At 37.9% G+C, this 26,588-nt stretch overlaps 1 protein-coding gene across 1 annotated transcript in view; it reads left to right on the top strand.

Annotated features, from left to right (window-relative positions):
- Positions 1 to 26,588, top strand: part of LOC122067161 (uncharacterized membrane protein YuiD-like) — a gene marked incomplete at its 5' end in the record, with an annotated part of 99,062 nt that overhangs the window by 36,155 nt on the left and 36,319 nt on the right.

The raw sequence follows: 26,588 nt of genomic DNA, 5'->3' as shown, positions 1-26,588 counted from the left end.
CCCCCCCCCCCACCCCTTTTTTGCTTTCCTCTTTGTTGTTTGCTGAGTCTTCGGGAACATTGTTCCCTCGTTAATAAATTCTCTTTATCAGAAAAAAAAAAACTTGGGAGACCTGGGACATTGGAAACTCGCTAGCTCACACACCCTATTAGTTAAAGTACTCTTATTGTTAAGANATAAGAGCATTTCTCTAAATGTTGATTTTTTATAACTTAATATGACTTAATGTTAATTTTTTATGATTTGATGTGGCTAAATGTTGATTTTTAATGACTTGATGTGGCTTAATCTTGATTTTTTATGATACAAGGTATATATAACTTACTAAATAATGTTAGAAAATAGGAAAAATAAAAAATAACACTTGTTCGCCTTAAGGCGGGCGCCTTCTCGCTTAAGCGCTTAGACAACCCTCCACCGCCTTGGTTCGCCTTGGCGCCGTGACAACTATGATAACCATGTCTAGCAACAAGAATATAGATGGTGAAAGTTGTCCTTGTGGTGTCAACTGTTTTTTAAGATTTTCTTCTCTCATGCTTCCCACTTTCAATATTGATGTTTAAATGTTTTCACATTTTCAAATTGACCGGGCCCGACCGTTTAAACATCGGCCCGACCTATTGACAAGCCCGACACGGCTTGACACGTTTAGCACGACCATTTATATGTATATTTTGATTTTTGTTTGGGTGGAATAGGGTATATTGATATTTTTATCAATTATTGAATGTAATTAAGTGTAAAGTCTTTTTTAAATTGTTGACGATTTAATAAAATATATTAAAGTTACTTAAATCTAAGACAATTAAAAGACTGTTGAAGGCCTGTTTAAGATTTTATTGGTGTAATAGCCCTTTCAAGCCCGATTAGGAGAAGCCCGGTTAAAGCCCATAACCCGACCGAGATCGACTCATTCCTTAAATAGCTAGGGCACGATGCAAGGGTGCGGGCCCGCCAAGACTGGCCTGGCTTGGCCTAACCAATTGATACCCCTAGTGTGGTGATAGAACTTCCTGTCCCCCTACTGGTATTGCAAAAATATGAAATATTCTAGTGATGTGCAATTGTACCTTTAAACCCTTAGAATTCATAGGTATAGAGATTAACTCCTGGTTTAACCTTCCCCCCTCTTTGATAATGATTTTGTTAGTAAGAATAAGGGAGAATGTACAAAATAAAAGTGGGAGCATAGCCAAAAAATCTGATCTAGGACAGCAGAGAACCTGAGATTTCTGTGACTTAACTAGAAAGACATGGTGATGGGCAGGGTGTTAGGACTGTTAGGGGCTTAAGGAGGATCCTAGTTAACAATTCGGCCAAATAATTCGCGAATTATTCGGCCGAACAAAAATTTTCCGAATTAAAAAATTCTGACCGAATCCAAATTAAAAATAAAATTCGGTAAAAAATGCGCTTTTTACTAATTTGATTTTAAAACGCGAATAATTCGGGCTGAATCGAATTAAACCGAATTATTCGGTCCACTTAAACAGTATTTTAAAAAAAAAAAACAAAACGTCATATATGAAACCCACGGTACTCATCACCGAAATAGTTTTTTTTTTCATCTTCTTCTTCCCCAAATTTCTGCCTCTTTCTTCCCATCTTTTTTCTCCACCTAATTCTTCTATAACAATCGTACGAATCTACTCTTTGTTTCATTTCTTTCTCATAACTTCATCAGTTCATCCTAAGATAGGGGAGATATCAAGCCTTGATGGATAATTTGAGGTTCCGGGGGACCAGGACATATTTATATCACCGTATCGATCAATCTTCTTTTATATTGTTGCTTTAATTATGAAAAATTAGTGCGTCTTAGTGCAATGTGGGTCTTGTGAACCCAAGCAAAAGGATAGTGAAATTTTTTTTTGGTCAATTTTTTATTTGTTTTGTTGTAGTTGTAATCTTGCTTTCACTGTTTGGGGGCCTAATCTATTTCATGAGTAGAAATTGGATTACAATAACCATTGCTTCCATCGCTTAATGACAATTTTTTCATAGTTTTTAACTTTATTGTATAAAGTAATTTGCTCTTTCTAAGTATACAAATCAAGTTAATAACTTGATAAATAAAAAATATACAATAAACTATAAAAATAATATCCGAATTTTTTGCCTGACTTTTATTTTTTTAATCGAATAATTCTCGAATCTGAATCCGACTCCGATTTTTATTTTGTTCGCTTTTTTGACCGAATCCTTAAATTAACCAATCAAATTATTTTGAATAATTCTCCGCCCGAATAGTTCCCGAATCCGAATTTGCTAACTATGAGGAGGATAAGAAATTAGGAAAGGAGTAAAATCAGCTAGTGTTAAGGGGTTGTGAACAGTACTTATGAGCAGTAACACTACTATAGAGATGGGAAAGGAGAGGAGTGATGCAATTATGTGCATGGTTGCTACGGGATATTTTTGTAATTTTCTGTTATTTTATTTTTTATTTTATTCATATTGATGGAGATGTCGGAAAGATTGTGGAGTCTGATTCAAACACTACTGAAGTGTAGAGTTGGAGTCAAATGTATTTTCAGTTTTAGTTTTTGGTAAGGGTTCTTTTACTTTTTCTCTCATATATACAAGCATGTAATCAAGGATTAAGATTGGTATGGAATAAGAAAGCAAACTAGTTTTCTATGTTGCTTTGGCATATGCTTGTTGGCCGCTAGTAGCGCTTCCTCCCTTCTGAATTCTCTTCAAGGCCCGGCTTCTTTGATCAGGTGTGAGCCATCCTTTTTTGTTAAGGATGAGGCTAATGACTAGATTGTCTAGATTCGTTGTATGTTGGGTTAAGGACTACGACTCATCCTTACCTAGCTTTCGTTAATCTACTGAAAGGCCTCTATCATTCTAGACAAGTGAAATCATTCTCGCATTCTCATTTTTCAACTTGGTATCAGAGCCCAAATACATTGGGTATTTTTTTCAATCCACCTCTAGTGAGATTAAACGCTCACCGATCGGGGCTTTGGCCTCCCGCCTCCGGCCAAGCGTGGTAGACTGAACATGCTTTCACGTATGTCGTGCCATGCCTGACCACGATGACTGCCTACCTTATGGCCCTTCACCATCACACTTTCACCACCGACCATTCCCTGCCTCCTTGATCACCGCCGGCCACTCCTGTTAGCCTCTTTGTTCATCACCAACCTCTCTGCTGGCCTCATCGATCTCTGCCATCCCCTCTGCTGGTCTTGCGTCTTACTGCCAGCCCTCCTATTGGTCCCATGCATCTCCACCAACCCGTGCTGACCTTGTGATCTTACTACCAACCTTCTGTTGGGTCCATCTAGCCCTTGCGACCACGACTTGCTTATGTTGCCTCTACACTTGTGAGTGCTTGATAGACAAGCATTATTCTTGCTGCTTCTTACATATTGTTCCCTTATTACCAATCATCTTTTTTGCATTGACCCAACGACTCTATGGCAGAGAGTGAAAATAGTGGCATCCCCATAGTGGGGGTTGAGGGTCATGTGGGGAATCGATTGGGAACTCTTGGCCATAACCCTACCCTCCAGCTTGGTCCTACAAAATTAAATGGGCCCAATTCTTATATGGTCTTGGGCTTGTCTCCTTACTGTTTGGGGAAATAAATTTTTGGGGTATCCGACTGGTGACACTCCATGCCTACTTAGGCCACTGCCAAAGGCACTTGGGTAGCCAATAATGCCCTTGTTATGTTCTTTCTCCTCAGCTTTATGGAGCCTACAATCAGCCAACGCTTTGTTCTCGTGAATTATGCAAAGGAGTTATGGAATGTTGTTAAGCAAACTTATGCATAGAGTAGTAATTATGCACAAATCTATGATGCTAGCACTTTTCAACAAGAGCGTGAGATGGAACTGGTCTATGATTTTCTTACTGGATTGAACCCGGAGTATAATCAGATCCATGTTCAGGTTCTTGGCCAAGAATAGTTTCCTACATTGTTCTAGGCCTATAATTCAGTTCAGCATGGAGAATGGCGTCGCTCTGTGATGATGCCCTCCATTGTTCCTACTCGCTCTACTCTTATCACTACTCTTGCATGCATGACACCTTTTGGTGCTAAGCCTGGCCCTCCAACAAAGGAACTAGTGAAGTGCAATTATTGTGGCAAGCCTTGCCACACTCGTGCGACATGTGGAAGCTTCATGGTTGTCTTAGAGGACATGGTGGCCAATGTTCATCTCTCTAAAACCGTTAACGTATCTCAACCATCTATCCCAGCCTCTGTAGCTCCCTTTTATGTCAAATTAGCTCCTAGATCTCTGGCGTATTGATAGCTGTCGTGAACGAATCAAAATAAACCCTAACTAAACTATGAGATAGTGGTAAGAAAGGGTTCGAACCCACAGAGAACTAGAAGGCTAAATCTACTAAAATTGAGATGAATATTGCTTTGAAAATCAAATTTATAAAATCCAAAATTAAAATTAAACTAAGCCAGCATATAAAAATTAATGAGAAGAAACTATCCTCAGGTCTCAAATCCGTTTTGGTATTATTACCAATTTCTGGTTCGTACTTCGGTTCACTGAAACTACAAGTTCCAATGCAACCACAAAAACACAATCTTTGGCTACCCTAAGCATAACTTATCCTGTCAAGCACTATCGTCTATTGCTTTCACTTAGCACACTTAGTTTGATCTTGCCAAAAATCAACATGAAATACCATTGCTTGAATAAAATAACTGAATCATAGAGACAATTATTCTAAACTAATTTAACCATTAAAAATCATCCACAATGGAAAGGGGTCTTTAACATCAAACAATCAAGTATGAACTGAAATCAGAAATTAAATAACAATAACTCAAAACTTCATCTAAACCTAAGGATAGAGAGAGAACTTAGTCACTCATGATACTAATGAATGAAGGGCAACAATAATGATAGTGGTGATGAACCCTTGGCACAATGGCAATCCTCTCTATGCAATGTTGTCCAGGAAAATCCGTCCACAAGAAGGTGCAATCCAAGAAGAAAGGAGAACTATGAGAAAGAAGAAACAAAAACCAGCCAAGGGTAATGGGTGTGAAGGGTGTGATATGGCAGCCTATATCCTAAAGAATGAGTGTGAGCAGTCTTTCTAAAGAGAAGGACCGAGAGGAATTTATGGGAGAGAGAGAGAGGTGCGTGTGATATGGGAGTTACAATTGGATTTGGAAAGAAAAAGGAGAGAGAAAGTGCGTGAGTGATGGAGGGAACCATGGTAGACAGGGAAATTAGGGGGGAGAGAGAGAGAGAGAGAGAGAGAGAGAGAGAGCTTAGGACAAAAGGGGGAGAGTGAAACGTGGGAAATGAGAACCGTGGGTAGGGTGAGATGGGGAAAGAGGGATTTGGTGAGAGATGGATTCGGTGATCAAAGAAAAGGAAAGGAGAGAGGCTGTGTGAGATGGAAAATTTAGGACAAAAAGGATACTAGCCCAGTGGGAGAGAAATTCTTGGGAAGAGATGAGAGAGAGAGAGAAAGAGAGAGAGAGAGGAGGGATTCGGTGAGATGGGAGAGAAAAGAGGGAGAGATCTACTAGGAGAGGAAATTTAGGACAAAGGCAGTCCTAATCTAATTTGGACAAGAAGAGAGAAAAGATGAGAGAAAGGAGGAGAAGGGGAGAAAGAGAGAAAGTAGAAGAGGGAGAAGAGAAGGACGTGTGCAAGAGGGAAAGAAGGAGAAACCGTGGGGTTTCTCTCTCCTCAATTTTCTGTTTTTGTTTTATTTATTTTTTTTATTCTCTTCCTCTCCTAGAAATTCCAACTCTGCCCTTGATCATTTGCCCTTGCTTCTAGATTGAGCCATCTCCGTCCATTTAGCATCAAACCTGTGCACATCTCTTGAAAACCCTGCAATCAAAGATCATCACAATGTGTGGTCAATTTAATAATGAAAATCTAATTAAAATTACCAATTGAATAGTAATTCCATGAATAATTATGACCCAATCACGTATGATGTCTCAGCTTGGAACAACTCCTTCACCTTCAATTGCGTATACTGCATTTGTCTCTCATCTTGCCCAGTCCAGTACATTCTATGTTTCTCCTAGTTCTAGTCATTCCTAGCTTCTTGATTCAAGAGCTTCAGATCACATGATTAGTTCCTCTGAAGTATTTTGTTCCTACCTTGTTTAGGTAAGGACAAAGTCCATGTAGCAGATAGATCCTTAGCCTCCATTTCTGGGAAAGCAACTGTTAATTGTACTTGTACCTAATATTTGTGCTAATCTGATTTCTAGTTACCGTCTCACTACTGAACTCAATTGTTGTGTCCTGTTTTATTCCACTCAATGTGTGTTTCAGGATATGGTGACAGGGGCAACAATTGGATATGGTAGGGTATGTGATGAGGCCAATGGACTGTTCTTTATCGAGCTGCATCTCATTGCTATGCCTCCAAAGGTCTCTACTCTTACTTCTTGGACAGATAGTACTCTATAATAGTTACATCAATGGCATCACCAACTTGGTCATCCCTTATTTTGGACTTTGAGCTTATTATTCTCTTCGTTAATAAAGCATTGTAATCTAGACGAGTTTGTTTGTGATATTTGAGAGTTGGCCAAACATACTCGTTCTTCGTATTCTTCTAGTTTGAATAAATGTGAAGTTCTTTTTTCCATTATTCATTTTGATGTTTGGGGACCCTTTTGCATTGTAGCTCGGGATGATTGCAAATGGTTTATTTCCTTTATCGATAACTGCACTCACCTCACTTGGGTTTACCTTCGTACTAAATCCGAGGCCTTATCTTTGTTTCTGCTTCTTCAATGCCATGATCTGGACCCAATTTCAGGCCTAGTCGCCTAGATTCAGATTCTTTGTAGTGATAACGGTACTGAATATATTGACAATAGCTTTCATCAATATCTCGATGAGCATGGGATCATATATCAAACATCTTGTGTTTGCACCCAGGAACAAAATGGTATTCCTGAGTAGAAGAATCGCCACCTCCTTGACGTTACCCGCTCTCTCCTATTTACCATAAATGTCCTTAAATTTTATTGGGGGGGGTGCCATTCTCACTTTGGCCTATCTGATCAACAACGTTCCTTCTAGCGTCCTTAACTTTCAGAGCCCTGTTAGCCTTCTTCTAGACCCATACCTTGCTCCCACCCTCCTCCTTGGTGTTTGGTTGTGTTTATTTTGCACACAACTCGATGCCCCTCTCGCTCTAAGCTTGGTCCCAGAGCCTTTTGTTGCATCTTCCTTAAATATTCTTCCTCTCAGAAGGCATACAATGTTATCATCCTCCTATCCGCCAACTCTCTATTGATATGGATGTCTCTTTTCATGAATCTGAATGGTTTTGATAGAAAATCTCATTCTCCTGTGGCCCTTGTGAAGATTGACATCCACAAGGCTTTTGATTCTTTGAGATGGGATTACATTGTCATTGTTCTTAATTGCATGGGATTCCCGTTGGTCTTCAGTAATTGGATATTCCACTGCATTGCTTCTCCTCGCTTCTCCGTCTTGGTGAATGGTAGCCCGGCTGGATACTTCTCTTCTTCTGTGGGGATCAAACAGGGATGCCCCCTATCTCCCTATATCTTTTGCCTGCCCATGGAAGTCCTCTTTAGAAGTTTACAAGTTGCCACTGACCAGTATCTTATATCCGCCATCCCGAAGTGTAAGACTATCAAGCTTACTCACCTTGCTTTTGTTGATGACTTGATGATCTTCTCCAAGGCTGATTCTTCTTCTATAGATACTATCATGCTTTGCTTGAATTAGTTTGCTACTATATCTGGGCTTCGTATCAATCCTGCAAAGACTCTCATCTTCTTTGCTGGGATCTCTGACTCTTCCAAGTCTTCTTTGCTTTTGAAGACTGGGTTTTGTCTTGGTCTCCTTCTGGTGAAGTACTTATCCCTTGCTAGACTCTCAGCTCATCACTATACCCCTATGCTTGATCTCATCATAAAGCGTCTCCAACTCTGGAAAGGCTAGCTCCTATCTTTTGCAGGTCGTCTTTAGCTCATCCGATCTGTTCTTCAAGCTTCTTACATCTACTGGTTTGGTATATATGGGTTGCCAATGTCCACCACTTCCAAGCTTGAATCCATTTTTGCCTATTTCCTTTGGTAAGGAAGTGAATGCTCTAGATATCTTCCAAACCAACTTGATGATACCAACTGAGTTAACTTCCTTGATCCGCCACTGGGTATACTCTAACCTGCTTCAGTCAGACACTTTTGGACAGTGAAAACCCCCTCAGATGCCTCCTGGGTGTGGCGCAAGATAATTTATACCCACCCAACTATCTCTGCAGCCATTTCTCTTAGATTAGATCTGGTGATGGGGCCAATACTTACCTATGGCTTAATCCTTGGCATCCCAGAGGAATTCTCTACCATACCATAAGTCCCAGAATCATCTATGGTTTGGGTTTGCCCAAGTTTGCCCGCTGATATCTTATCCTCCAGCAACTGGAACTCCCCGGTCCAATCCTTGTCCTAGCTTACAGATATCTGGAGCTCATTGCCGGTCATCCCGGAATCTCATCAGCAAAGGCATGATTCTATTCTCTGGATGCCTACCTCTTCTCAGCTCTTCACTACAAAGGCTGCTTGGGAGTTTGTCAGAAATCATGGGCCTCCCTCCCCTTGGCACAAGCTCATCTAGTTCAAGCATCACATCCCCCGTCAAAGCTTCACGGCTTGGAGAGTCTTCTCTAAATCCTTGCCTACTCAAGCTTTCCTCATTCAAAGAGGCATTCCAGCAGATCTGATGTGCTTCCTTTGTGGTAATGAATTAGAAAACATCGAGCATCTCTTCTTCGCTTGCACTGTTTCCTCCTCTATCTAGAAACAGATCATTGCCAAATGCTGGTCAACAAACAGGAGAATTCTTCTGCTCCAAAGGGAGTGGATTTGGATGGATATGACATTTTAGGGAAAGTCTATTTGTGATACTGTGGGAAAACTTGCCTTCTGTGCAACCATAAACCAAATCTAGATGGAAAGAAATCGTAGGAAATGAACCTCCAACTCTCGCCCAATTGAAAAGATTTGGAGCTCCATCTCTTTTGATATCAAGGCCAAGATCTCTCGGATTACTACTAGTCTACTACTTGTAATCCCTCCCCTAGAAACTGTCATATTGTAAATTCTTGGGAGCTCCCTAGCTCTATCATCAGGAATGACCCTCCTTATTGAGTTTGGGCTTTTGTTTCTTCCTTTCTCCCTCCCCTTCTAAGGGGCTGTATGTTTTTTCCTTTTCTGCTTGGTAATGAATTATTTATTCACCCAAAAAGAAAATGATTGGAGGGGCATTTCGGGAAATTTGTTCAATAGGGAGGAGTATTATGATTTCTCCATGGTGGATGAGTACGGACCACAATGTCCCATCATTACTCTGCCAACTAGAAAAACTTTTGTCGTTATAAAAATACCCTGGTACAAAATGACATACAATATTGCCCCCATCTAAGATTATAAATTACCCTCCAAGATAAAGCAAACTCAAACCCCCAGGTTTGAATTAGTGAAAACATCCAAAAGTAAGCCCGAAATAATTAAATCCTTCTCTGACCTGGTTCCCCATCACTCAGCAAGAATGATTACACAAAAAAATCGAAGCCACAGCTAGCAAGCTACTCTCAATATAGAATATTGGTCTCACATAGGGGGGTAGGCACTTGAGTTGGTTACCCAAACCCTTCTGAGCCCATCCGGAAGAAAGCCTGAGGTTGGACTGAAGTTTCTTAACCACAGGTTGGGCTTGGGATGAAAAAAACCTGAGGTTGGGTTAGGTTGAGGCGTTTGGAAACCAGAAACCTTCCCAATACAGAAAATTTCAGGATGCTCTGCCATGTTGGCAGCACCATTAGCACAAAATGCCTACGGCTTATGTGGGCAGAGAAAAGCTAGAATACTCTAGAATAATCTAGCTTATTCAAGAGAGTACTTATACTGTTGTACATACCATAGGTGTGTAAAGTAATTTTAGAGTTCTCCATTTGAGGAGGGGAGGGAAGGTTCTAGACTCCTCGGCTAGAATGTTCTTAACTGTTGGATGGAGGACAAATGTGCATTATCTTAACCATTCATTGAATTCGTTGGTGCCTTTAAATAGGGTTGTCTCATTTGGCTAAGGTGCCAACCAAGCAACCAAGTTCTCTAGTCTAATACTACTTTTGAGTACTTTCTCCCAAACTCCTTGTGTTCTCTTGTGCTGTTAAGTTTCCTCTCTTCCTGTTCTCTCTTGGTGGGAATGCTGACTTAGTGAAGACTAAGGCCGTGAGGTACTAAGTTGCTGCAAAGTTGGCTTAGTGACGACTAAGGCCATGACACCAAGTTCAAGCTCAAGGAAACTCAAGCCTTACATGTATGAATATACATATATATGTCAAATATGTAATGTGTGTTATATAATGATACCAAGTCATTGTTCTAGGTCCTATACCTGTCAATGGTGGCCCAAGCCGCCCAAGCCCCAATTCTGAGGTCGGTTGTGCTTGATTTCCTTTACCTGAGTTATGTTCAGCCCACCTTTCCTGCCTGCCCAAACCACCTGATGCCACCCTGGGTGTCATAACTCCTTGCTTTGCAAGATGATCAGCTTTTGTTGTTGATTTTTTTTTTCTCCTCCTTTTTTACTGACCTGGGCTTCCACTCTGTTGAGCTACTGACTTGGGGAGTGAGGCAAATGATTAGTCTGATCAGATGTGAGAGATGCCGAGGCCAATCGGGCTTCTCTTTCATCCATCAATAACAGAAGTTTAGGCAACTCTTTATTATTATTATTATTTTTTTTTGGGAAAGTGGCAGCGCTATAGCCGTTGTGCTACGCCTTTCACAACAGCGCAATTGTAGGCACCTTCCCTTGAACCCAAATTGGTGTAGATGTGGGCCCCACCCTCTAAAATGGGTGTACCCGGTGCACGAGGCTCCTGCCACTGCGGGATTTGGGGAGGGCAGATGTACACTGCCTTACCCTTGCTTCGCGGAGAGGCTGTTTCTTGATTCAAAACTGTGACCGCAAAGTCGCAATGGAGCAACCTTACCATTGCGCTGAGTCCCACCCTCTATCCACTTGTCAAATTTCAAGCTAAATGGAATTTGTCACATGGCTACACAATGCTTAAAAAATTCTGCAGATGGTTTAGCGGCTGAAAACACAAGTCAAATACAGGCCAGGTTATGTAGTTCTGTTGGACCGCTTATTCTGACAGGTTTACAATCTAGAGTCGCCCCATCTATCCACTAGTTCAGACTAGCCACATTTTACAGACATCTGAAAATCAAGGGGTATTGTATTGTGGTTCGCTTTTTGTTGTTTTTTTTTCTTTTCTAATCTGAAATTGGGTATGGAGTTGTTTTTTTAATAAATACTTGTGCATTCCTGCTGCAGATTTGCGACACGGCCTGATCAGTGGAGATTGAGACAAACATCAAAGCAAATTGCCTACAAAGAATTCTTTGATGCATTTGGGTCCAGTGACACCAAATCATCTGGTAGCAGCAGCATTTTTGGTGAATCTTCTTCAGGGACGTGTCACTCAAAAAACTTGAGGACATTGAAGGAGATGAAGAACGAGATTGAACAGTGTCTGGCTGACTCTAATGCACTCTCATTGGGTTCCCAGTTTCCAGGTATTGATTCTTCAAACTGGTTTGATGTGTCTAAGTGTGGGCATGGAAAAGCTGACAAGATTGTTAGGGAATCTATTGAACTTGACATGGACAACAATGTCTTGAGAATAGGTCAAAAGAGAAAAAAGATGGAAACTGATGGCACGTGGAATTCAGCTGCTGCGAGTGAAACAACAGAAAAGGCTGGGGATAATCGAAGGTCATCCCTCGCGTCAAATGTGAAAGAGAAGAAGCGAAGGAAGGAAGATGTGTCAAAATCGTCCCTAAAGAGGTCGAAGAGTTGAGATACATTTCTACTGGCACATGTATTGAGTTTAGTATTTGAAAAAGAGTGGTCTTCTACGGGAGAAACTGAAGAGTCTAATGAGTTGTATGGTTGCATCTTTGCATTGAAACAACAGAGGTCGAATGAATGATTGCCTTTGTTTTGGTGCAACATCTGGCTGATGAGTGGATATACGCACCACCTAAAGTCCTTTCTCTCATTTTTTTCATTGATAGCTTAGGGTGGACGTGCAAAGAGTTGAGAACTCCATTGGCACTGTGGCTGCAATGCTGCAATGCCGCAACCATTCTGAATCAGTTCCCTTGGATAGTCTAGATGTGGACGGTGTCACTGTAGAATAGACAGTAGAGTGTGGTGTGTTATTGACAGAACCTTGACGAGGGAATATTGAAAAATGATGACTGTTCAGAGGAGGCCGTTGAACTGGAATCATCCCATTCTGGGATGGCTGTGCAACTTTCACTGCACTTCCCCTGTATTTCATCGTTGTAATTGTTTTCCCACGACAGCCAGCATGGGCCAAAGTTGATTAGGGGAAAAATTGAACTGTTTTTTCTTTTGAATGAAGAAGTGAACAAATTGTTTGTAGGAGAATGGATTTCCACCATCCAATGTGAGGAGGGAATCTCCTTGTTAACGAAGGTACACGATACCTTCACTCGGTGATAGTCTGATACCCAAGGCCCTCTGATTCACTTCATAGTCTGATACCCAAGGCCCTCTGATTCACTTGGTGTTAATTAACTCCGTAATCAAGATTTGTACTTCTGTTAATCCTGCCTACGCAGGTTGTAACTGTTGGCTGCCTTTCCTTTCCAACTCTTTTTTTTTTCTCTTGGATTAGTTGAAGTAATGATGACCTTTCAACTAAGAGGTGTTGGTCCTTGCCAACTGAGCCACCCCTTGGGTCTTTCCTCTTCAATTCCCTTGGTGCACTAGCCTGCCAGTGAATAGGGACAAGGCCATCTTACCAGAAAAAAAAAATGAAAAGAAAAAGAATAGGGACAAGGCCAAGGTCTCTGTTGTGGAACAAATAAGTCAACGTCCATAATCCAAAACAAAAAATTGAAATCTTAAAAGAGTTATAAAGTTCTGCAATCTGTCCCAGGAAATGAGGTGATTGTTCGTGTACATGATAAAATGGGTTGGGGAGGACACAAATAATTCTTGGGCTTTTCATGATTTCTTCAGCCGATTAAAAGGTGGTTTGGAAAAAAACATGAGTATCATAAGCGTTCCTTTTGTGCGCGTGTGTGTATCAATGGTTAGTGGTGGACCTTGGCATCGCAAATGTGAAGGTCGCTTTGAAGAGTGGAACTGTACATGGAAGGCTTTTGAGCTTTGTGGTAAACCGAATCCATCCCTGGATTCTTACTGGATGTGCAATGAGGAAGACAACTAGAACACAAATTCTCTAAAAGCAGGATCCGGCTGCACCTCTTTTTTCTTGCTTAATCATTGGCAGTAGCCGGGAGTCGGGAGTATAGGTATACAGTACACTGCCATGTATTTTACTCTTGTGTACAAATTTACAGTGCATGTTGTGCCGACTCATGTAGCCATGTGCAGCTTTATCATCGTTTCTACTACGGTACTCGGAACAAACTTGATCTTAAACCATCATGATCATGATAAGCTTTTTTTTTTAAATGGAAAGAAAAACCAAACAAATTAAACAGAAATAAGTGAATCTACGAGGGGTGTCAAATCCTAGCCTGAATCGGTGAAATTGGACCAAACCAGCTGAAAAAAGCCAAATTGAACCAAACTGATTCCTTATTGATTTGGTTTTGGCTTGGGTTATCACAGACCAGCCGAAAATCAGATTGTGCCACAGTATTAAAAATGGACAGAAACTGATAGGAAACCAAGAGTCTAGTGAGTTCACGTAAGTTCACTTATGCTATATGCCTAACACGTGTTAACATGTTTAATTTGTTAACAGAATTGTTAAACTGTTACTTAACTTACCTAATATTTTTAATACTTAAATAAATAAATTAAAAATCCCAATATAAGCAGACTCCTCCTTTGATTCCGCTGGGAATCTCAATCCTCTCTCTCTGTCTCCTTCCTTCTTCTTTAACGCTCTTCCTTCTGTCTTCTTCCTCCTTCAGCTCTTTCCAGTTCAGTTGGAAGATTTGTTTACCAATCTCACTGAAGATTTGCATCCAAGGTAAATTCTAATAGGTTAATAATACCTACCCAAGAAGTAATGAGATAATCCCAGATATTCAAGAGCTTTGTTTACTTTATAAATTCTAATTTATCCTCTACCATACATGCAAGCTTTACTGTCAAAATCCCTTCCCTGATGATTAATATGTAAACATGGTGTTTGGATATGTGTGCTCAGGTCTCTCACATGCTACTTACTGCAAACAGTTATGTTGACTGTCTTACCTCACCCTTTTTTAAAGCAAAGCATCATTCCATAGAAGTCTATGTAATTTTCTTCTTAATTTATCTTGTGCTTCTTGGGATTTGTTGCATGGTACAAGTTGTAGAGATACTGATGATGATGATGGTGGCTTGGAATTCAGAGATATACTTTTTTGGGATTTTTCCCCTCCTTGAACGGGAGAGCTGAAGGAGGAAGAAGATAGAAGGAAGATCGTTGAAGAAGGAAGGAGAGAGAGAGAGAGAGAGACAGAGAGAGAGAGAGGATTGAGATTCCCAATCAAAAGAGGAGTCCGCGTATATTGGGATTTTTATTTTATTTTATTTATTTAAGTATTAAAAATATTAGGTAAGTTAAGTTAGGTATATAGCGTAAGTGAAAGTTCACTTATGTAAAGATTCATTGGACTTACCAACCCGAAAATCATAAGGAAAAAAAAATGGTTTTCCCCATAATTATGTGTATATATATGTACAAGGTAAACTGAACCCAAATTGGATCAAACCCAATATTAAACCGGTAAGAGAAAACTGAACTAAACTGAATCAAACCAACCAAACCCCGAGCCTTCCCTTTGTTTTGGTTTCGAATTTCACCCCTTCTCACACCAAAACCAATTCAACTAGACTGATTGACACACAAAATCTGCAAAGTCCGAAACATCCTCACCACAAAGTTCCACCTATTGTTTCTCGCTTTCAAAGCTAAAAAAGCGAGAAAGCCCTACCACAAAGTTATTACAACATTTTAATAGAAAAGTTCGTTGGCTTAGGATATACTCCCACCACCACATTAGGTTGTCAACTGGTACGGTTTCAATATGGTACAACAGACCAAGAGTAGATATCAAAATCATACCATGCCAAGAAAATTCAGTATTGTAGGGTTTCAGCTAGGTATAATTTTGGTACAATTTTTTTATTCGGTACAAAAATGGTTTTGGTACAATATTTTTGAGATATTTTTTCCTTTTATGTATATATACTTGGTAATTTGGAACAATATTTGGTATGATTTCGGTATTCAATATGGTTCGGTACATACCGAACAATTTTGTCTTAAACACCAATACCATACTATACCGAATCTCCTTCAATATGGTTTTGGTATTGGTATCGTACCAAATTTACACCTACATGCATCCACACTTCCTTGGTCTTCGGACCATATTACCACATGTTAGAAATATTCATCTGAATCATACATGATATCTCATATAGCAAGGGAAATGGATTTAAGACATACAACAAGGGGAATATATTACTTATTTGAACTATTGACAAATTGAGGTTGATGATGGCAATCTCAAGCACCATGAACAACATTTTGAACTTGGAGGACCATTAAGAAACTTAAAGAATCAATAAGTTTGTGTAGTGCAAAATGGTCACTCTCCTTAAGATTATAGATGACCCCTATGGCACAAACTGAGTTCTTGCCATGGTTTGAAAACTCAGTGAAACCTCATATATTTTGTTTTTTTTTTTTAATCGAAACGAAATTGCATAAGAATCACAAAAAAGACACTATTTCGGTCATCTTGCCGAAATTTTGGTTAAAAATGCATTATTTCATCAAAAATTTGGTCATCTCAATTATTTCGTTTCGCTCATTTTGTCCATTAGTCCCCAAAATGACCAAGCAAAACACATGGAAAAGTACATTGTTTTGGCAAAATTTTGATATTACAGTGACTGAAACGAGTTCTTGAACCTTGGAGAAAACAACCCTTTCTTAATTCTATATCAATAGTGTTGCACTCACTTATGGGGCCACTTAGAGACAAGGAATTGCGCTCAATTGGACATAACAACACTATACCTGTGAAAACTGAGTTCAAGAAAAACACAGAGTTTGGTATTGCCTCATAAAAATTGTTAGAAATGATCTTAACCTCATCTCTTTGTATGGGAGAGGAAAAGACATCATCAAGGGGTGTTTTCAAGAAAAACTGCCCAATCACCATGTTTTTTCCACAAAACATGGTTGTTGACCATTCAAACATGTTTTTCAATAGTCACATTTATTGGTTATTTAGGTGCCTATTAGGAAAAGACATAATCTTCTAATAAACCTTTTCATAAATTAAATAGTGTTAATAATCTATTTTAAACCATTTTTAAATTCCAACAATCTCTCACATGATTTAAAATATTTAAAATAATCGGCAAACCAAATTGGGCACATTAGAAATAGTAAGGCGTGTCATTGTAGATGTCTCTTGGATTTGAATCTATACTAGGTCTGATAAGTCATGCTGCAGAATACATGTGAAATTAGATTTCTTGAACCTTTCCTCATTAGTATAGCAGACTAGCCCATCAGCCATATCCCACTAATCGGCTATTGTGACATCCCTTTTAATGATATGGACATTTTCATTGTCTTTGTCCCCATCTTAGCTTCATAGATGTTTAGAGAATTCGCCTTTAAAATTTTCATCGGTGGGTAACCTCACATTTTATATCCACTTAGGTTAACCCATAATGTGCATCATGGTAAACACCCCTCATTTGCAGAATATCTGGTGAATTAAGAGATTTTTCTCATCCTATGTTCATCATAATGAGACTACTTTCACATTTAACTTGAATGAATCAAACTTAGTACCACTATACAAGTCATCTTATGACTTTATTGTTGCTCTTCGAACCCAATTCCAAGGACTTCTTATCACATGGGTTGGATGTTCGTTATATGACTTATGTCACAAACCTAGAAAATTCATTCCTTTAGATGTATACCACAATAGTGGTTAGAGGCTATATAAGTATGTCTGTTAGTTTTGTATTGACTATACTAAGTCAATAACCTATTTTCCTTAGTCTCACTAGATATATGTAATCAACGCATATATGTCTTTATTCTTCCATTGACCATGCACTTTGCCCTTCGTGTTACATTGAAATTAATTAAGATGATAATATATTATAATTGAATTTGAATTTTTCAATTAGGAGAGATGGCTGAGTGGACAAAAATTCATTTTCCTGAAAAGACAAATAAGATATCTCGCATAGTGGTATCTTGATACCCCCAGGAGGGGAAAAAAAGATTCTAAGGAATTAAAAAAAATACAACTTGTACTGATTTGGCTTTGGCCATCACCATATATCTATCATTAGATCCTTAGCCAATACCAACACATGTTTATATTATCGATTCCATGAATCACCCCACGAACACATATTTAAACCAGTATATTCTCTCAACGAAATTAAGTAACAAGGCCTTATTATGTGTAGCCATATCTCTTAAATCTTATGACAAATTTTTTACGCTGAAATTTGACATCAAACTCCAAAGAAGAGAATTGAGGCCATTATTTCTCCTTCTAATATTGGATGACATGCTATCCTAAAAATATTCATAGCAATCTTGAATTTGTTATTGATCCCCTTACCCCTAATACCAGGGATTGGAAAGTTGACTTCTTGTCTTCAATTTGTTTATTTGATTTTTTAATGATTGTTGGGTTTGGATTTTAATAAGAAAGGTGCTTTTTCGATCAAGACAATTTACAGCGTCTCCAAATCATCATTTTCTTTTTCTTTTAGATCAACCATATCAAACCCTATTCCATCCTTTATTTGGAATTTAGATCACCCCCTAAAAAAATGATTGAAAATCTTGCCATGATGCTTTGGTTGTTATTTATCCATATTACAATAAACCTAATGAATCTATTGTGATATTACTTATGATATTTTATCCTATAATCATTCTAAGGTGGCCTGGTTTGGATCCCCTTTCTACCTTCAGTCTTCTGTATCATACTGTTCCTTTGCAGAGTGGGTTAAGTTTTTGTTTCAGATTCTCAATTTATGCAAGAGAGATGGTAGAAAGTTGGTCTTATTTAATTTCACTCTCATGGGAGATCTGGTGCACAAAAAATACGAAAGCTTTTAAAGATGGTGCAAGACTTGGCGGGCTGCCTTCATTGACAATTCTTCCTCCATCAACAATCCTTCTCTAGGAATGTCTTTTTGGATTACACTTATATAAAGTTTATGCAAGATGAAATTCAGATGTAGTCTTCATCAAAGGAATTCTTGTTGGTTATGGTGCTCTCATACGAGACAATCACAGCTACTTTAGCAAGTGTAGCTTTAAAGGATAGACCCAATTTTGTTTTCATCTCTGAATATGCGACCATGAGATTAGGTCTACCACTTACTATAGAGTTAGGGATTCAGGAAATTGTGGTGAAATTTGACTATGCAAAATTAATTGAGTACTAACAACTTTCTAATCTTCCTTGGGAAATATACCTTTAATCCATGACATTTGGAGCTTTTACTCAAATTTTAGTTATGTTATGTTATTTCATATTTTGGGGTTTACAAACACTTTTGCTCATCTTATAACCTCTTTTGCAATATTCTCTTAAACTTCTTCTGTAATGACCTGAACCCGGATAGGGTAAAAGGTACTGCCCTCATGGGCGTCGATCAAATGATCACTGTCTTTCCCATAGAAATGCAATAACTCCTTTATACAAACATCGTACACAACAGAAGACTTATTATTGGAGTTGAGTTCATAAACAAGTTAGGTAAACAGTTAAAATACTGGTGGTAAAAAATCGTAAAAAGAAAACCTGTGTTTCTAAAGTTATTACAACATCTTCTATAATATTTCATTATTACATCACTAAAAACGTAGCATTTCAAAGTCTATTCATAGTCCTCAAGCCTTATTAGTAAGGTTTGAGCTGTCCGGATACTCAAAATCCTCAGTATCTAGAGTTGTGCCATCATACCCTTCATCTCATCATCTGTAAAACCACATATATAAAGGAGTGAGCTAAAAAGTTCAGTGAGGTGAACATGTTAATAATATATAAAGGCGTATAAGTGCATAAACATCAACGAGAAAATAAGTTTATTGTTAGGTCATGTCTAGCCATTAGTGAACTATCGAATGTGCACAATAAAGTGAGGTCAGCTAGGCCTCATATCATATTTTACTCATGTATCCCAATTCTCTGCAGCACTAGGGAGGAATGATGCGGTTTATTCATAGATAGGTGAACTACTCCATGTATCCGGTCACCAAGAGCACTGGGGAGGATGCCATCTATCACAATTCAAAGTATTATCTACTCCATGTATCCGGTCACCAGGAGCACCGGGGAGGATACCTCTTTTACTTTCTCATATATCGTGTCTACTCCTTATTTTGGTCACCATGAGCACCAGAGAAGACACTTCCTAACTTACAAACCCCCATCCAATACATAACCCTCTACTGGAAAGGGACGGCAGTCACAGGGTATTATTATTCTCATTTACCTTTATCTCATTTATTTATTTATCTTACTTTTCCTTTCTTTCTCTTACTTTTTCTTCTTCCTTTTACTTTCTCTTTCCTTTCCTCAAATATGAATTTCATTACATTCATGTATTTGAACATCATCAAAATCATTATGCATATACACAAACTCATCATTTCATTGCATTCATTAAACATACAAAACACATTGAAACATATACCCTTAATCTTAACATCTTAGCATCATACACTCTATTGTTCCAAAATCTTTAGTATTACATGGGCATTTCACATAATCATTAATAAGTATTAATATCGCATATTAATACCATACATAATCTCATCATAACATTCACCACACATCATTTCATATATATTCAATACTTTATACATATCATCAAACAATATTCATGTTACACTCACCTTTACTTTACTTGGTAATTCCAAGCACCAAAAGTCTAATAGCACTTGTATAATGATACATCCTATATAAGGGTAACACAATAATTAATAAGATCTTCCCACTGTTTAAGTTTACTAGACCAAACTTCACAAACCTAACAGAAATCATATCATTTGGATTTAAAATGAGAAAGATATGAAAATTTAATATAAATTGGGTGCTTGGTATGACATAAATTTGGGTACTAATGGGGTTTCCACACCCTTCCATGCACGTTCAATATACCCTAGTATCAGCTCATATAAAGCTCCATATATACTTAAATCAAACCTTCTAAAGAAGTCTAAAACAACTTACCTTGTGAACTCAAGAACACTCTTAACAAAGCTTTTAAATCTTCTTTCAATCCTCTTCAATTCTTAAAATCAGCAACTCAACTTCTTTATGTCTATTGAATCATAAAATACATTTTAATTGCAATCTATTTAGGAGACTATAGATTTAACCTCTAAAATACAAAGATCAACTCACCTCTTGAATCTCAACCTCTTTTTCTCCTGGCTCTTTCTTACTGTACCATAGTTCCAAACCCCGTTCTCAATTTTCCTCCTCTCATCTTTTCCTTCTTTTATCTTCCAAAACAAAACTCAAATGTGAAGAAGCCACTCTCTCTCTCTCTCTAAATAAATGACCATCTCTCCCATAGTCAAACTTCATTTGTTTCTTGCAATTAAATGAAGATAGTGAGGCTCTCTATTTTTTTTTTCTTTGCAAATAAATGACCCCCTCTCCTATAGTCAAACTTCATTTGTTTCTTGCAATTAAATGAGGATGGTGAGGGAGCTTATGGGTTCCATCTCACCTTTCTGCCTTTTTCACTCTTCTTCCTTCCTCCTCTTTACGTGGCTCACTTTCCATCTTTCCATTTTTTTATTGTACCATACCCTATAAGAAGAGACAAAACTATGCCCCCCCTTCTTTTATATCAATGGTAATATCTATCATTAACATTGGGTGGGGACTCGCATTTATTACTTTATATATATATATATATAGAGAGAGAGAGAGAAAATTCCACAATAACCCTCTTTAACTTAATCCATTTACAATCCAACCATAAAGGTAAATTTCCTTTCTACCCTTTATTTTGTGAAATATCTCATACCATCACATTTACTATAATTAAATATACATAAATAATAATATTTTTTATTACACTTACAGAATATTAAAAGACTCCAAGAAATAATAAATTACTATTAAAAATTTTAAAATGACCTTAAAACAATAACGATTTTTCAAAATCAATATTAAGATATTAAAATGAAAAATGCGGGGCATTACATCTTCTCCTTGTAATTGGATGGGCATGCCCCCAATTTTCTTTAGGATGTACTTGAACTCTACCGTTGCTACAGTTCAAATGCATGAATTCCTTTTTGACAAAAAAAAAAAAATTCCTAGATTTGTTTTTATTTTAATATAAATTTGATCTATCCGCCACTGCTAGCCTTCATTTTATTTTATATATGTTTTTCTTGAATGCTTAAACAATCTCATGGTACATACAAGGATTAAAGTATCGGTATCGGTCACCGTATCGATCGATCAAAATTAAGATACGTATCGGAGGGTATTGTATTGTATCGAAGATACGCTAAGATACGCTAAAGATACATACATAAATGGATATAAAACACCTTTTTAAACACTTTTGCATTAAAAATTTATTAAAAAAAGCTATTGATAACATGTACTATGCATAAACACTAAATTGAGGGTATCGCACTAAGAATTCAAGGTTTGTAGTTGTCCTATAAATGTAAAATCCTTATTCAAAACCTTGATTTCCACTTTAGTTAGAGAGAAATATGACTGGCAGCAACTTGGGAACAAAAACACCTCAAAAAATCGTGTTTTTTGAAAAAAATACCCATCTTGGCCATTATATGACTGTAACGCATTGTATCGGTACATACCGATACTCACCGATATGTATCGATACTCACCGATATATACTGATCGATACATACCGATATTCACTGATATGTACTGATACTCATCGATATGTATCAATCGATACATACAAATACTCACCGATATGTACTGATACATACCAAAACGTATATTTCACCTTGATTTTATATTTTTCATAGAGTATCAGTACGTATCAGTACGTATCGATAGTGTATTGGTGCATATCGATATGTATCATAGGATATATATCGATACGAAAGGATTTTAAAATTTTCATGTATCGTATCGGTGTGTATCGTATCGATCGGCTAAATTTAAGATACGTATCGGAGGGTATCGTATCGGTATCGGAGATACTTTAAACCATGGGTACATATGATACGAAACTCCATTTGGCTAAGACAAGTTGAGATGGTCAGTTATAAATCTTGATATACCATATATATACTGACCAGTCAATGGTTGAGAGGTTGATGTCCAGTCAATGGTCATGAGGCTACACTCTGACCTCGATAGAACAAGCTCAAGAAGATTGTTTCGACCAATGATAGGCACCCCGACCTCGTAACCAACTTACATAGGGAGTTCCTGCACCGACGTCCACTTAGACTACTACCAAAGTAACTAACTAGGGCAAGGCAGTTGCTTAGCTCTCGAGCCCACTATGGTCAGGTAAACCGTTTCCAAACCTTACCAGGGTCAGGTTAGCCGTTGCCAAACCTTACCAAGGTCAAGTTAGCGTTATAAGCCTAGCTAGCGTGGCCGTAACAGACGCAGACAAATCCAATAAGATAAGGACCCATGTCAATGTGCCAGCTACCTTCGACCAATAAGGAAAGCCTAGGCCGACTATAAAAGGGATATTCAACCAAGGTCAAAGGTAAGGTCTCAATCGACTGAACACTTCACGTAAGAATGAATATCCTTGAGTCTGACTTTGGCATCGAAGCCTGGTATCGGAGCTCCCTCCGGACCAGTTTCTAATATGTGTTCTGCAGGATCAAGCTAGACGGAATTGTGCATCAAATAAACTCATATCATTCACTTCTTAAAATTTCTAAGACAATGTTTGGCACCCAAAAAAAAAAAGACCTAAGGCAATTTTTGATTGTAATAAATGAATAGAAAAGAAAGACAAAAATTGTTTTGTTTGGCAAATAAAAGAATTTTCAAATTTGATATCATCTCGAGAATGTCATTTTTGTTTGAAAGGTCAATGGCTCAACAATCAAGGACCCCTAGAGTTTGAATTACATAATCCATTCAGGGAATTCATGTTGAAGGGGTATGATTGCATCACCTTTAATCACAATTTCATAGGGTACATTGGTATTTTCATAAAGGGAGAAAGAACGGTAACCGATCATATTCCCTATGCCCTCTCACAAAGTCCCATGAAATGACCTCTGCACCTTGTATGCTGTCTAGTGGATACTCATGTGTGCTTCCCAATTGGGGCGTGTAGGGAACATAATTGGTTATTGTTCAACAACAACAAACTCAGCCTTATCCCAACTTAATGGGGTCTGCTACTTGGATCCTACCCCCTCTAATAAGCTCTATCCAAAGTCAAACTTGGAACAAGACTGAGATTATGCATGTCATTCCTCACCATTCTTCCTATAGTAATTTTAGGCTTACCCCTGGCACTTTTAGTTCTAGATCACTCCTCTTTACTGGAGAATCATCAAGCCTCCTTTGAACATGACCATACCACCTCAAACGACTTTCATGAATCTTGTCGTTGATTGGGGCAACTTCCAAATCAGCACTAATATGCTCAATCCTTACTTTATCCTTCATAATTTTGCCCCACATTCATCTTAACATCCTCATCTCAGCTCTATTATGTTCATTCCTTCTCCCTTTTACAAAAATATTGAAGCAACAAAAAATCTAACATTTTTTTAGTAGAATAGAAAATCTAACATCTTACATTAATGCACTGGGAGGCACATTAATATATTAAAACTATAGAACAAGATTCAAGAGAACAGAATCAGGATGGGATTGGTTTTTGCCGATTCAGTATGAAATCAGTTTAAATCCCTAGAAATTGACATTTGGGAAAAGGAGAAATTTCTTAAAATCTATGATTTTTTTTTTTTTTTGGAGTTTTAAAGGGTGGCCACGCCGCTAGGGTGAATGTGTCATCCTCTCTCCTACTCTTTTTGAAAAGACTCATTTGCCCTCTTGTGTTCAACCTTGTGATTGGTGCATACTGCTAGCTTATCAAAAGCTGGCGGCATGCACAACCGTCTCCCTTTTTATTTATTAGTTTTTCCCCTGATTTAACAAAGGAATAATTCCAAAAAAAAAATAGCAAAAATTAAAGATGACTTTTTTTGGGGGTCAAATAAAAAATAAATATGTATGATGAGAAAAAAAATGCTTTAAATTGGGTTACCATTGTTTACATATAACAGAGTAGATTTCAGAATTGCAGCTTTACATGCTAAACTTTAAAAAAATCAAAGACCTCACTTGTAGGTTGGACTTCAATTTGTAAATAATAGTTGGCAGATAATAAATGCCAACAAAATGGGAAAAGAGAACCACAACCATGCTTCTTAGATCGGTTCTAGGATCACTTTTGGTAAACCCATGTGACTCCGTCAAAATGGTTTGTATTCTTATTTATGATGTTTTCTTGATACCTTGGCATATGCTTGTAAAGATGAAATTGATTCACCACCAAGTCCAAACAGATGGATTCTTGATAACCCATAACCCATCTGTTTTTGCTAATGATACCTTCATTTTTTTATCAAGCTTTGTAGGAGGATATAGCTACAATTCGGTGTATCCTTAACTTATTTTCTGACTTGTCTGGTTTCACTATTAATTTTGAAAAAAGCGGTATTGCCTCTAGTTCTAATGTCTGCAAAGCCACCAAAGACCAACTTTGCAAAACCATAGGAATTAAGAAAATGGACCACAAAGCCAGGACTGGACTGTTATTCCCAAGAAAAAAGTCACAGGTTCTAACCACCTCTTGGAGAGAGTTAAGGCCAATCTTTTATCCTATGCCAGGAGAATGGTTCTCACTCAATTAACTTTGGCTGCTACCGCTTCTTACTTAATGTCTTGTTTTGCTTTCTCTAAAGTGATTTGCAGAAAGTTAGATTCAACCTATCTTCGTTTTTGGAATGGAGACAAGGATAATGCCTGTAACCTTCACCTTATTGAATGACATAACATCTGCAAACCATAGACTCAAGGAGGGCTAGGAATTCGAGATTCGAAAACCCAAAATAAGGCTCTTCTCTTAAAGTTAGGGTGGAGATTGATCACCAATGAACAGAGTTTGTGGGTTCAAGTCTTGGAAGCAAAATATATTCACAACATGTCAGCATTTCATAATAAAACCAAGAAAATACATGGATCCTGTATGTTGGAACAGTATTGTTACAATCCTGCCTAAGCTGAGATCTATGGTTCATCGGAGAATAGGTAATGGTAACAAAACCTTCTTTTTCGATGATCCCTGGGTCATAAGTTCAAGAAATGGTAGTACTATGACCCTTCGTGATATGCACGATCCCCCAGGATTGGACAAGGTCAGTGATTTTATAGTAGGAAATTAGTGGAATATTGGTCTGATTCAATCAATTCTACTTTTATCTACTACTAATACTATTATCAAGATCCCAATTTCCAATGATGTTGACCACTAGCAAAGTCTTCTATCTAAGAAAGGAAATTTCACTATTAAGTTGGCTGCCAAATTTCTACAGAATAATTCACTCACTGACAATATTCAATCAATGCTCAAAAAGGTGCTCATGCTTATCTCCATGCTCACAATGGTGGCGCTTCTTTTGGAAACTCAATATCCATCCCAGATTTAAGACTTTCATTTGGAGAGCTGCAAACGAGGGAATCCCGACTAATTAAAGATTGGCAAAATGGGTGGATATTGATCCATCGTGTGTTTTTTGCCACTCTTAACAATAATCTTTGTGGCATGTTTTATTTGATTGTGATGTGAATTTTCGAAAAGAATTTGGGCTGCTTGTCCATTGGGTTTTAAACCTGAGTGCTTTCCTTTTCCATCTTTTAATAAGCTTATCATGTAGTGTTTTAACTCTCTTGATATTAGCAGGAATGATTTGATGTCTCTCTTAACCACTTTGTTCATTGCAAGTTATCAACTTTGGAATCACAGGCACAGAGTTTTATTTGGCTCTCCAACCCCTATCCCAAGCCATATTAAAAAATGATAGAATATTGGACTGCATATTGGACATGTTAAAATATGCAGTCAAAGTGGATAACTAATAATTTAGCTTCTCATATGACAGCCACACATCTTCCTTCAAATTATTTTTGTTTGGCTATTTCTGTTTACACCGAGGAAGGGGGGAAAATTTCGGGATGAGCACACTCCTGTCTAAATAATTTATGTATCTTAACTCAAACAAATTATTTGTTGATAGAAAAAGCTGGTGAGACAGCTAATGAAGGACTTCTAGCATGGTTGAAGCAGAATAAGAGAGCAGGATGGAAACTGGATTGTGTTTGGAGTGATGTGGAAAGTATACAAAGTTTTTGGGGAAATGACAACTTAGAACACCTAACTTTTAAGCCATGGGTAGCTATTCCTCTCCAATTAGAGATGGAGAATTTGGAAACCAAACCCTTGTTTTGTATAAAGCCT

Source organism: Macadamia integrifolia, chromosome 2 (assembly GCF_013358625.1).
Source record: "Macadamia integrifolia cultivar HAES 741 chromosome 2, SCU_Mint_v3, whole genome shotgun sequence".
Lineage (NCBI taxonomy): Eukaryota > Viridiplantae > Streptophyta > Magnoliopsida > Proteales > Proteaceae > Macadamia > Macadamia integrifolia.
This window is presented reverse-complemented; position numbering and strand designations above follow the sequence as displayed.